At 45.7% G+C, this 13527-nt stretch overlaps 1 protein-coding gene across 1 annotated transcript in view; it reads right to left on the reverse strand.

Moving 5' to 3' along the window:
* The window catches only part of LOC124545426, a 58706-nt gene that overhangs the window by 33391 nt on the left and 11788 nt on the right, over positions 1–13527 (reverse strand). The gene's annotated exons all lie outside the window — the stretch shown is intronic.

Raw genomic sequence — 13527 nt, forward strand, 5'->3', positions numbered from 1 at the left:
CTGTATACATGGAAGAATCCAGGAGATACTGGAAGGTTTCAGATATATTATGTAATTGTAAGACAGAGATTTGGGAACCAGGTTTTAAATTGTAAGACATTTCCAGGGGCAAATGTGGACTCTGACCACAATCTATTGGTTATGAACTCTCCATTAAAACTGAAGAAACTGCAAATAATTTGGGGATTTGAGGAGATGGGACCTGGATAAACTGACAGAACCAGAGGTTGTAGAGAGTTTCAGAGAGAGCAATAGGGAACGATTGACAACAATGGGGGAAAGAAATACAGTAGAAGAAGAAGTGGTAGCTTTGAGAGAAGAAATAGTGAAGGCAGCAGAGGATCAAGTAGGTAAAAAGACGGGGACTACTAGAAATCCTTGGGTAACAGACGAGATACTGAATTTCATTGATGAAAGGAGAAAACACAAAATTGCAGAAAAAAGAAGCAGGCAAAATGGAGTACAAGAGGTCTCAAAAATGAGATCGACAGGAAGTGCAAAATGGCTAAGCATCGATGGCTAGAGGACAAATGTAAGGATGTAGAAGCGTATATCACTAGGGGTAAGATAGATACTGCCTGCAGGAAAATTTAACAGAGCTTTGGAGAAAAGAGAACCATGTGCATAAATATCAAGACCTAAGGTGGAAACGCAGTTCTAAGCAAAGAAGGGAAAGCAGATAGGTGGAAAAAGTGTATAGAGGGTCTATACAAGAACGATAATCTTGAGTACAATATTAAGGAAATGGAAGAGAATGTAGATGAAGATGAAATGGGAGATATGATACTGCATGAAGAATTTGCTTGAGCACTGAATGAACTAAGTCGAAACATCGAAACAAGGCCCCGGGAGTAGACAACATCCTATTAGAAATACTGATAACCTTGGGAGAGCCAGCCATGACAAAACTCTACCATCCACTGAGGAAGATATACAGGCTAAATAACCTCAAATTTCAAGAAGAATATAGTAACTCCAATATTAAAGAAAGCAGGAGTTCACAGATGTAAAAATTACCAAACTATAGGGTTAATAAGCCCTACCTGCAAAATACTAACACGAATTGTTTACAGACGAATGGAAAAACTGGTAGAAGCTGACCTCAGTGAAGATCAGTTTGGATTCCGTAGAAATATTGGAACACGTGTGGCAATACGGATCCTACGACTCATCTTAGAAGACAGATTACGGAAATGGAAACCTACGTTTCTAGTATTTGTAGACTTACAGAAAGCTTTTGACATCGTTGACTGGAATAGTCTCTTCCAAATACAGAAGGTGGCAGGGGTAAAATACAGGGAGTGAAATGGTATTTACAATTTGTACAGAAACCAGATGGCAGTTATAAGAGTCGATGGGCATTAAAGGGAAACAGTGGTTGGAAAGGGAGTGAGACATGGTTGTAGCCTATCCCCGATGTTATTTAATCTGTATATTGAGCAAGCAGTAAAGGAAAGAAAAGAAAAATTCGGAGTAGGTATTAACATCCAGGGAGAAGAAATAAAAACTTTGAGGTTCGCCGATGACATTGTAATTCTGTCAGAGACATTTGTATGGAGCGTAGCCATGTATGTAAGCGAAACGTGGACGATAAATAGTATAGACAAGAAGAGAATAAAAGTTTTCGAAATGTGATGCTATAGAAGAATGCTGAAGATTATATGGGTAGATCACATAACTAATGAGGAGGTATTGAACAGAGTTTGGATGAAGAGAAATTTGTGGCACAACTTGACTAGAAGAAGGGATCCGTTGATAGGACATATTCTGAGGCATCAGTGGATCACGAGTTTAGTATTGGAGGGCAGCGTGTAGGGTAAAAACGTAGAGGGAGACCAAGAGATGAATACACTACACAGATTCAGAAGGATGTAGGTTGCAGTAGGTACTGGGAGATGAAGAAGCTTGCACAGGATAGAGTAGCATGGAGAGCTGCATCAAATTGCTCTCTATACTGAAGACCACAACAACAATACAGTCTATGTCCACCATTGGTTATTTTACTGCCTAGGTAGAAGAGTTCCTTTAAATTGTTCAACTTCGTCACCATCAATCCTGATGTTAAGTTTCTCGCTGTTCTCATTTCTCCTACTTCCCTTTACCTTCGTTTTTTTTCGATTTCCTCTCAATCCATACTGTGTACTCATCAGATCATGTAATTCTGACACTCAGGATAGCAATGTCATCAGAGAATCGTATCATTGGTACCCTGTTAACTTGAATTTTAATTACTCTCCCGAATCTTTCTTTTATTTGCATCATTGCTTCCTCTATGTACAGACTGAACAGCAGGGGCTAAAGGCAACATCCTTCTTTTACACCCTTCTCAATACGAGCACTTCGTTCTTGGTCATCCACTCTCATTATTCCCTGTTGACTCTTGTACATATTGTGCATGACCGTTCCCTCCCTATAACATACCCCTACTATTCTCAAAATTTCGAACGTCTTGCACCATTTTACATTGTCGAACGCTTTTTCCAGGTCGACGAATCCTATGAAAGTGTGTTGCTTCCATTATTAACCACAACGTCGAATTGCCTCTCTCGTGCGAGGTAAAGCCAAACTGATCGCCATCTAGCGTATCACCAATTTTCTTTTCCTTTCTTCTGTATATTAATCTTGTAAGCAACTTGGATGCATGAGCTGTTGAGCGGTAATTCTCACACTTGTCGGCTCTTGCCGTCTTCGGAATTGTGTGGATGATGCTTTTCCGATAGTCATATAATATCTCGTCAGACTCATTCATTCTACAAACCAACGTGAATAGTCGTTCTGTTGCCACTTTCTCCAATGATTTTAGAAATTCTGATGGAATGTTACGCATCCCTTCTGCCTTATTTGATCTTAAGTCCTCCAAAGCTCTAGTAAATTCTGATTCTAATACTGGATTCTCAATCTCTTCTAAATCGACTCCTGTTCCTTCTTCTATCACAGCAGACAAATCTTCCCTCTCATTGAGGCCTTTAATGTACTCTTCCCACTTATCCACTCTCCCCTCTGCACTTAACTGTCGAATACCCGTTGCACTTTTACTGTTATCACCATTGCTTTTAATGTCACTGAAGGTTGTTTTGACTTTACATTATGCTGAGTCTGTCCTTGCGATAATCATTTCTTTACCTATGTTTTTCCTGTAGCCTTTTCGTCTTAGCTACCCTGCACTTCCTATTTATTTCATTCCTCACCGACGTGTATTTCTTTATGGCTGAGTTTCCCGAGATATTTTTGTACTTCCTCCTTTCATCGATCATTTGAAGTATTTTTCCGGTTACCTATTCTTTCTTCGTAGTGACCTTCTTTGTACCTATGTTTTCCTTCCCAACTACTGTGATGGCCCCTTCTAGAGATGTCCCTTCCTCTTCAGCTGTACTGTCTACTGAGATATTCCTTATTGCTGTATCTATAGCCTTAGAGAACTTCAAACTTATTTCGTCATTTCTAAGTATTTCCTTACCCCACTTCTTTGCGTGTCGACTTTTCCTGATTAACGTCTTAAACTTCAGCCTACTCTACTTCTCTACTCCATTGTGATCCAAGTCTATATCTTCTCACGCGTACACCTTACAATCCAGTACCTGATTTCGGAATCTCTGTCTGACCATGGTGAAATCTAAGTGAAATCTTTCTGTATCACCTGGCCTTTCCCAAATATACGTCTCCTCTTGTGATTCTTGAACAGAGTATTCGCTCTTACTAGATGAAACTTGTTACAGATATCTATTAGCCTATCTCCTCTCTCAATCCTTGTCCCAAACCAATACTCTCCTGTAACTTTTTCTTCTACTTCTGCCCCTACATCTGCATTCCAGTCTCCCATGACTATTAGATATTCAAATCCCTTGACATACTCTATAACCCTTTTGATATCCTCATACACATTCTCTATGTCTTCATCTTCAGCTTGCAACGTAGATATTTACATCGGAACTATCGTTGTCGGTGTTGGCTTGCTGTCGATTCTGATAAGAACAACCCTATCACTGAACTGTTCACAGTAGCACGCTCTCTGCCCTATGTTCCTATTCGAAACGAATCATACTCGCGCTTTTGATACTGCCCTATACTCATCTGACCAGAAATCCTTGTCTTCTTCCCACCTCACTGAATCCTACTATATCTAGATTGAGCGTTTGCATTATCCTTTTCAGATTTTCTAGTTTCCCTACCACGTTCAAGCTTCTGACATTTCAAGCCCTGACTCATAGAACGTGGTCTTTCCGTTGATTATACAATCTTTTTCTCATAGTAACCTTCACCTTAATGCAGTGGTTTCCATTGCCTTCTGCTTCCTCATGCCGTTGATCATTGCTGATTCTTACGCCTTTAGGGGTAGTTTCAAACGGTTCAAATGGCTCTGAGCACTATTGGACTTAACTACTGAGGTCATCAGTCCCTTAGAACTTAGAACCACTTAAACCTAACTAAGGTAAGGACATCACAGACATCCATGCCCGAGGCAGGAATCGAACCTGCGACCATAGCGGTCTGGCGGTTCCAGACTGTAGCTCCTAGAAGTGCACGGCCACTCCAGCCGGCAGGGGTAGCTTCCCACCACTAAGAGTGCCCTGAGCCTCTGTCCGCTCCTCCACCCTCTTTGACAAGGTCCTTTGGCAGAATGAGGTGTGACTTCTTATGCTGGAAGTCTTCGGCCGCCAGTGCTGATTATTAATCAAAATTTAAGCTGCGGCGGTATTCTAACATGGCACCTAAGACGTTTTGATTATGAATCAAAGACGCTACGCCTAGCCCACGGGTGGCGTAAGATAGAGAAATGTAGCGCCTAGTCTCAACCTTTCATCAGGTGGCATGGTGAAGGGAGGGAGGGGAGTGTAAGTGGAGTCCGCGTGTGACACCTTCCAGCTGAGTGTGACTCACGTCATGATTGCGCGAAAATGACTGGCGAAGAAGGTGCGGTAGCGCATTCTGATCAAGAATTTTTTGTGGGCGGTTTGTAAGTAGCTAGATGCCAAGGCATGGTTTATTGCCATAACTATACTGGTAAGTGATCGCCTGTCCCTTGACCCATATAAAAGCATGTTTTCGGTGACGGAGAAATAATTGCCTTAGGATGGATTAAACTGCACGTGTCAATCGAATCCGGCATAACGTAGAGGTAGCAGGCAATGAACTGTACCAGAATCCAGACGTCACTGAAAACAGTACAAGTCAAACGGCGGGCATAGTCGTAGACGAGGAGGCAATTTCGGAAATGCACTTTCAATGGTTATAGTAAAGTGGTTTTACACTATGACTAGTTACTGGAACCGCCACACGGCCATTGCCCTGCGTCGCTGTACAGGTGGTAAATGATAGCAATATCGGGGGCTGGGAAAAACTTTATATCCGGTACGGAGAACACGAGGCCGCACCTTGTCGAATGCGCTGTCAAAGTCAGTGTTGACCATCTCGGCCCGGAGACGGCACGCAGCTACCAGTGCGATTAAAACGCCTCATTCCCCTGAGGCCGTCTGTATATTAACTGAACCACGTGGAATTGTCTGTTCTTGGAACAGAATCCAGTGGGGTATCTTGCGACAGCGCGTCATGAGGAGGCGTGCTAATGTTTTATAGTCTGCGTTAAGCAGAAAAATTGTTCAGATGGCTCTGAGCACTATGGGACTCTACATCTGAGGTCGTCAGTCCCGTATAACTTCGAACTACTTAAACCTATCTAACCTAAGGACATCACACACATCCATGCCCGAGGCAGGATTCGAACCAGCTACCGTAGCGGTCGCGTGGTTGCAGACTGAAGCGCCTAGAACCGCTCGGCCACAATGGCCGGCCGTTAAGCAGAGTTAGGGGCGGTATTATGCTGTAGTCTCTCACGGTATCGGCTTCTCCCGTGACAAACGCTGGCAGTATAGTGCTGTCAGTCGTTAACATCTCGTGAAACATTGTTGTCCACCACGACGACATTAGCGCAAGAAACGCGCAATAAAACTATGTCGGCAATCCATCGACGACAGGTGACTTATTTAAAGCCTCTTTGTCGCTGATTCGTTTACCTCGTAGCAAGTAGCCAGGCCCCGCCAGTTCGTCCGCACATCGCCGGCGAGGGCGAGTGTGACGCGTGGTATCACATCCTTCTCAGCACGGGTGTTCGGTCGCGTAGGATTTGCCGAGCGGTCAGGGGCGCTGCAGTCATAGACCGTGCGGCTGCTCCCGGCGGAGTTTCGAGTCCTCCCTCGGGCATGGGAGTGTGTGTTTGACCTTGCGATAATTTAGGTTGAGTAGTGTCTAAGCTTAGGGACTGATGACCTTAGCAGTTAAGTCGCATAAGATTTCACACACATTTGAACATTTTTGAGCTTGGGTGTTCGCAGGCACCTCTTTATACAATGTGCGTAGTGGTCTAGAAAGGCACTGACGACTACGTCATTACAAGTGATGTGCTGAGCGCTACAAATGTAGATCTCGGTGATGAGTCGCTGTCGTCGTTGTTTCATTGCTAGAGGCGATATGATGCATGGTGGGGTGTTCCTGTGCCGCTCAATGTTGATGTCTGCTCTTCGATACCACCCCCTGGAGCGTCAACATCACGATATGTGCCTTAATCCTCCTGGATTCCCACCGGGTTTCAGTGGTGGGTGGCTCGGTGTCCAGGTCACGGAGGAAGGCGTAGAAAAATTCGGTAGTGCACCGGTGTCATACAGCAACTTCACTCGGTACTGAATCATGGTAGCTCAGATGACAGGTTTCGCATATTGCAACCAAAGTTGTGAAGTACTTAGGCAAGGGACGTCCACAGTAACCCATGTCTCGGTAACTCGTTCAAGACATTCGGAATCACGGAGGTGGGAGGTGTTTAATTTCCACGGTGCCCGCCTGCACCAGACCACTTGTTGCCGAAGGAGAATATTGCAGATGTAGGCACGATGGTACGGAAAGGCCAAGGACCAAAGCTCTGTACCTTGAAGTGCAGGTGTGAGTTCCCAAGAGACGTAAATCATGCCGAGATGGTTCGCAGAGTGACCCGTCTCGTAAGTACGAGGGTTGTCCGGAAAGTAAGGACCGATCGCTTGCCAAATGGAAACCACAGTGAAAATCAAAACTGTTTTCTTTGCGCATTTAGCTACACCTTCGATGTACTTTTTTTACATAGTCGCCGCTTTGACTTAGACTTTAATCGGAGTGTTATACCAAAATTCTAACACCATCGTCAGAGGAGGCAGCCGCCTGTGCTTTCCGATAATTTTCTACGCTGATCGATAGCACGTAGCCTACGCTCAAGTATTGTCTTAGTATCCAGTTTCATGTGAACAGAGATGATACTCAGGACGAGGCAATTAGGGCTGTGTTGTGGGTGATCGAACACTTCCCATAGAAAAGACTGCAGGAGCATTTTCACTGACCCTGCAGAGTGCGGCTGAGAATTGCCATGACGTGCGTGACAGCTGCTTTAGGTGGGCTGCAGTCATTAAGGCGAAGCATCTCAGCGGGACCTCCTACTTGACCGGAAACATTGTTGTCCTAGGCACCTTAACCCGCTCACAGTGCGCTCACAACTGAAAAGAGCGTCTTGATGCGAACGATGGGCATACTAGAGACACTGCCCAAAGCGCCTGTGAAAAGCATCGTCGGATTTTCACGGTGGTTTCCATTTCGTGACCGATCGTTCCTCACTTTCCGAACAGCCCTCGTATATTCAGGCGCGTCGCCGTGCCGAACATCCCAACTGTCGCAGAGCAATAGATAACGGACGACAAGGCACAGTTCTTGACAGGTGTTGTAGTGGGGTATTTGATCTGTGGGATGTAGGACACAGTTAAAATCACAATAATGGTCAGAACCGAAGAAGTAAAGGAGCGATTTCCTGTGAGTAGATGCGTGTACTGCCATGTCTGTAGGTGGAGCCTGAGGATGGGGATGATGATCTCCATGCCTCTGGCGGACGGAAGGTATGTGACATCAGTTACCGCGATTCTCTCGCGGGCCATATGGCTACGCCACATGTCACGTAGTCACCAAGAGAGGGTAAGTTTTACAGCCGGTGACGTCCGGACGTGTGGCCAAATGCATTTCCTGTAGTAGTGCGATGTCTACGACCGATATCCATTATCATCTCTTGCAGCAGATCAGTTTTCACTCGAGAGCTTGTTACTGTTGATCAGTGTGTCTCAGTACGTTTGGAGTCGAGCCCCGCCGTGGAGGGGAGCTCCATCAGCGGGGGATGAAGAGGACCGGGGCAGCAGCGATCCGTGCAGTAAGCCACCTGACCGCTTTGGCGTCCGCTTAAAGAGGTCGCCGTCTGGGGTAACTTGGTCCCCAGCGTGTGGTGCGGATCATCATCGACGTCGTCACTTCACGTCACTGAGGGTGCTGTCGTGGTGTTCAAATGTTCCATCACGTCCGTGGGAGTGAAGAACGTCTCGGCGGCAGTCTGAACGATGGATTCCAATGGTTCAGGTGCATCCGAGCGAGACTGCGGAGTAAGTACAGGCGCAGCCAGATCCGGATTCATGTCATTCTTTTCGTTGATCAGGTTCTGCGAGGCCTCAGAAGGAGGTGAGTTGTCTCTTTCCCAGACCGTACGAGGCCGCTTCTTGCCTCTTGCACCGCTTAGGCGAACGTTATTTCATAAGTAGAGAGGATGTCGGGGCTGCCCGGGAGGAAGGCCTCGCGGGGACGGTAAACAGCGTGAGATCAATACCATCGGCCGGGAGGTTATCAGCAGTAGTTGCTGTTGGCACTGGCGTCGGAGTCGCGTCAGGTTGCGAGCGTGATGCATCGACCCACGCGTTACATATGGCAGGTAGAATGGGCGCTGCTTGCTGGGAGGAGAAGAGAGCACCTACGCATAAGTGATTGTTAAAACCGTCGTCGGAGTCCGAGGCGCCACGGTAGCGGCTGTCAAGTGAACATGATCCTTGTTCCAGCTCATCGTTTCAATTAAACTCAATCGGGCTTCTTTCAGGAACATCCAGACGTTTATTTCTAGATATTTAGCAGGCGCTATGACCTACTCGTTCAGAAAGATGCGCTAGGAGCTAGCTAACGAGACGGAGCAGCAAACAGTGGCCGGATAGAAAGCACACAGTAGAAAAATCAACATTGCCTGGTAAATCAGACTATCTGAGTGTGGTTATACCAGTTTTTCCACATTCATTTAGCTAATACTTTGTCGGCCTCCAATCTACGCCTCAGAAAATAAGGAGCAACAAGCAGATAAACGTTAATATGGTTCACATGCAAATGGTGCACACGAATTTCCTTCCTTAGGTCGACTGACCCCAGTGGCGACCCCAAAAGGCATCCAACTAGGGCAACACAACAAATCCGCAGTGGAAGAACATCACCAAGACTGCGGCCAAGCAGTAAATTATGACGAAACGCAAAATCAGAGTGGCCATCCAAATACTTAAACACCGTAATAACATGAACAGGGAGGATGGACTCAGGCTTGCCCCATCTTGGCTGCCAGCAATCAGAGCCAAACAGACCGCACTGTCAAGACGAGACACGAGCACTACCGGCGAGTAACTGCCGATGCGCGGCCGACGTCCAGCAGTTGGTAAACAGCACCCAACTTCTCATTCGACGGTGGCCACCAATCATGGTACATAACACAAGAGCCAATAGACAACATAGGTCACGTTCTCCCTCCACCACAATAACCTATTAAACTAAAATTCCCTCTCCTTCTTCCTTAAGTGACCAATGAAACTACCTTTTTTTAAAATTATGACGTAATGGGATGCACAGTGAGCACTAACAACAAAGTACAAAGGACACTGCATAGCTAGAACGCACCATCAGACCTAGAAGAAGGCCGCTCCAATCGTGGCCGAAACGTTTGTTTTTCTCCAGCAGCAGTAGTTTTTACATTATGATGCGGTACCAAAACCAGAAAACTTTTGTGTCAAATGACTCTGGCTGCGGAATCCTACGCAATTATAAAATTCAAAATAAGGCTATACGGTGAAGAAAAAATTCTGTACTTGAAGATTGGGATGCGATTCTTCATTGAGATTCATAACGAATGCTTACCTATCAGAATCAGATCGGATGCGTTTTGAAAACGCGAATATGAAAACAAGGAGCTGGCAACACTGTTACATCCTGCGCACACTGAAATGTACAGAGGAACGTGTATCACCATGCATGCTCGTGCCATCTGTCGTAGATCACTGAGCAGGCTGCTCAGTAGAGGTAAAATCCACACCGACCTTGGAGCTTCGGCTCACGAAGTTTTAATTTTTTAGACGTCTGTTTCATAGCTCTCGTGTTTATAAGCAGGACATCATTTTGACATATGGCAGTAGCCTGTCACAGTGAGATCCATTAAACGAGTTGCATGTGTCTATCAGCTGCTTAGTGTGCAACCATAGCTGCTTCCTTATATGTCTTTGGTGCTTTGTGGACCCGATAACCAAGCTGCTGCTGCTGTTCATGCGTATCCTACAAGGTACACTCAAAGTCGCCATGTCGATAATGTGCCATTTCTCTGGCGAGTTGCGTATCCGGCACTATCGATAACGACTTGTATTTCTGTTTCCGTCTGGTTCGGCCTGCGCAGGCGCGGGGCGGTTGCTGTCCTCTGGAGCGTTTTTCGTGGGGGGTCGCGCGCTGGTGGTATTTGGCCTTCCGCCCCGGCGCGGAGGTGTGGTCTCGTTGTTGGCGGGCCTCGTTGGTTTGGCCGTTGGGCGGTGAGGCGTGTTTGTGACGTTCTTTAGTGGACAACTGATGGATCCCCGCACGCGATCGCTCGAGGTTCTCCGCCTCTGAAAAGGGTGCCACGATATCGCTATGGTTTCGGCACCCAGGAGTTGTAAGGACTGCAGGGCAGGCTCTCTGTGTGTTTGCTATGTCCGGTCTGCGTGGCGGGGTTCGTTTCACCTTACTTCAGCTGTTGTTTATATTTTCTGCGCGATTCCGCTGCGGCTGGAGTCTAGGTGTCGAGTTTTCTGCTGGTGTGTACCCGGTCGTCGCCCCCGTTTTCCCGCCCAGGGTCAGCCGTATCTGTTGGTGGGAATTATTTGGCAGTGTGTGCTTTGCGTGGACATGGTGTGCTCACGCGCCATTATTCTGAGTAGAAATTAGTGTGGTCAGACTGGCTCGGTTGCTGGAGTGTGTGTTATGGGTTTTCTGGCTTGCTGGGGACTGCGCGCGCGCCTGTTCCGTTTTGTGATGTGGCTTCAGTCTGATATTTTTATGTGTGCTTCTTAAGTTGCTAGCAATTGCTTTTAGCCTTGTGCTTACTTATTTTTATTTAAATCACTGGGCATTGTCATTTGCCTGTTCATTTACCGTTATTTATTTGTAGTGTCAATTAAGCCTAAGACGATGTCCAACGTGCTAGCAATAGATTTTAGCCTCGTGTGTATTTAATCCTATTTAAATTCTTGGGCATTGCCATTTGCTTGTTCTTTTGCTCTTATTTATTTGTCGTGCCAGTTAGCCCTAAGATGACGTCAGACCTTGGTATCTGTCAACCTTAAATTAGATACTAGCGCTCAGGTGCAATATTGCCGGGCCTGTCGCGGATTTTGTCATTAATTGAGATCCTTTTTTCCTCCTTCGTGTAACCTGATTTTGGTAAAATTGCTAGGTGGCCTGTGTTCTTTTATTACCTATGTAAGTCTGCCCGCTGCCGCAGTCGTAACATGCTTTGACCGGCAAGCGGCCCACGTTAGCTAGAGTTTTAATGTGGTCTGCGCTGTAGAAATCAGCAAACTTTCTGTATTTATTATTTGAGCTTGTCATGTACGTGTTGTTGTGCTAAGGGTTTTAGGGCATTTTTAATTGAGATACCTTTTGGAAATTTTGTGTCTCTCTTAAAGAAGGTGTAAGAAGGAATAACTTCGACTGAAAATTTAATTTTAAATTATAATTTGTGCTTCACATTATAAAATTTAACTGTATTAGGTGAAAGTATGTAGTTTAACGCTCAATGATTATTTGCTAATGCATCAAATTGTAAACAGTTTGTTTGGCAGTGATTAAAACGACACAAATAAGTTTCTCTGTTTACTTGTGGCATATAACATTTTTATTACTTCATGTTATAAGCAGCTTGATTTGTTTGTGTCACTGGAATTTGTAAGCCACAGCGTAATTTATTACAATTAATTAATTGTTTCGGGGAAATAAACCTAGAATTGCATGTCCCCTTTTCATTAACCGAATTCCATTCAAATTGTCCGCTCAGATAAGAATGTTTTTCATCACCTGGAGCAACGCCTTCACACAACTGTTAATCTTAGGTCAGAAGTAATGGGCAGAGGGCGGTGGAAGGAGGAGGTGATTGGTTTATAACTTACCGACGGCATTGAGATCATTAAGGACGGAGCACATGTGCGAATTACGGAAGGATAGAGAAGGAAAGCGGCCGTGCCCTTTCGAAGAAAGCATCCTGGCATTTGCCTTAAAGCGATTTAGGGAAAATACGGGAAACCAAAATCAGAATGGCCGAGCGTGGGTTTGAACCGTCGTCTTCCCCCATGCGATTCCACTGTGCTAACCGCAGCGCTATCCCGCTCGGCGTTCAGAGCTCGTGCAGACGACGCGATTCTTGATACCGTATCAGTTACTTCGGGAAGGACCCGTGATATTGCAAGTAAGTTCTAGCTATCTCAAACACTTTTATTTGAAGTGGTGCATCAACATCATTACACCAACAGCCAGAAGATCGCATTCGAGATGTGCAGTTCTGTGAATGGCTTTGGCACCAAGTGGAAGGTGACGAACCTTTTATAAATAACGTGAAAACGAATGACGAATCTAGCTTTAGTCGTAAAGGACTTTTCCACCACGACAACACTCGATAAATAATTACCGTACAGGGGATACTTTAATTGAAAGTCGCTGCTTGTTATCGTTTGGTAGGTACACCACTGGCCATTAAAATAGTCACAGCATGAAGATGACGTGCTACACACGCGAAATTTAACCGACAGGAATAAGACGCTGTGATACGCAAATAATTAACTTTTCAGAGCACTCACATAAGGTGGGCGCCGGTGGCGACACCTACAGTGTGCTGACATGAGGAAAGTTTCCAACCGATTTCTCACACACAAACAGCAGTTGACCGGCGTTGCCTGGTGAGACGTTGATGTGATGGCTCGTGTGAGGAGGAGAAATACGTATCATCACGTTTCTGACTTTCATAAAGGTCGAATTGTAGCCTATCGCGATTACGCTTTATCGAATCGCGACATTGCTGCTCGCATTGGTCGAGATCCGATGACTGTTAGCAGAAAATGGAATCGGTGTGTTCAGGAGGGTAATACGGAACGCTGTGCTGGATCCCAACGGCCTTGTATCACTAGCAGTCGAGATGACAGGCATCTTATCTGCATGGCTGTAACGGATCGTGCAGCCACCCCTGACTCAACAGATGGGGACGTTTGCAAGACAACAACCATCTTCACAACAGGAGCGCCTGCAATGGTGTACTCAACGACGAACCTGTGTGCACGAATGGAAAAACGTAATTTTTTCGGATGAATCCAGGTTCTGTTTACAGCATCACGATGGTCGCAACCGTGTTTGTCGACATCACGGTGAACGCACATTGGA

This window comes from Schistocerca americana, chromosome 8 (assembly GCF_021461395.2).
Source record: "Schistocerca americana isolate TAMUIC-IGC-003095 chromosome 8, iqSchAmer2.1, whole genome shotgun sequence".
Lineage (NCBI taxonomy): Eukaryota > Metazoa > Arthropoda > Insecta > Orthoptera > Acrididae > Schistocerca > Schistocerca americana.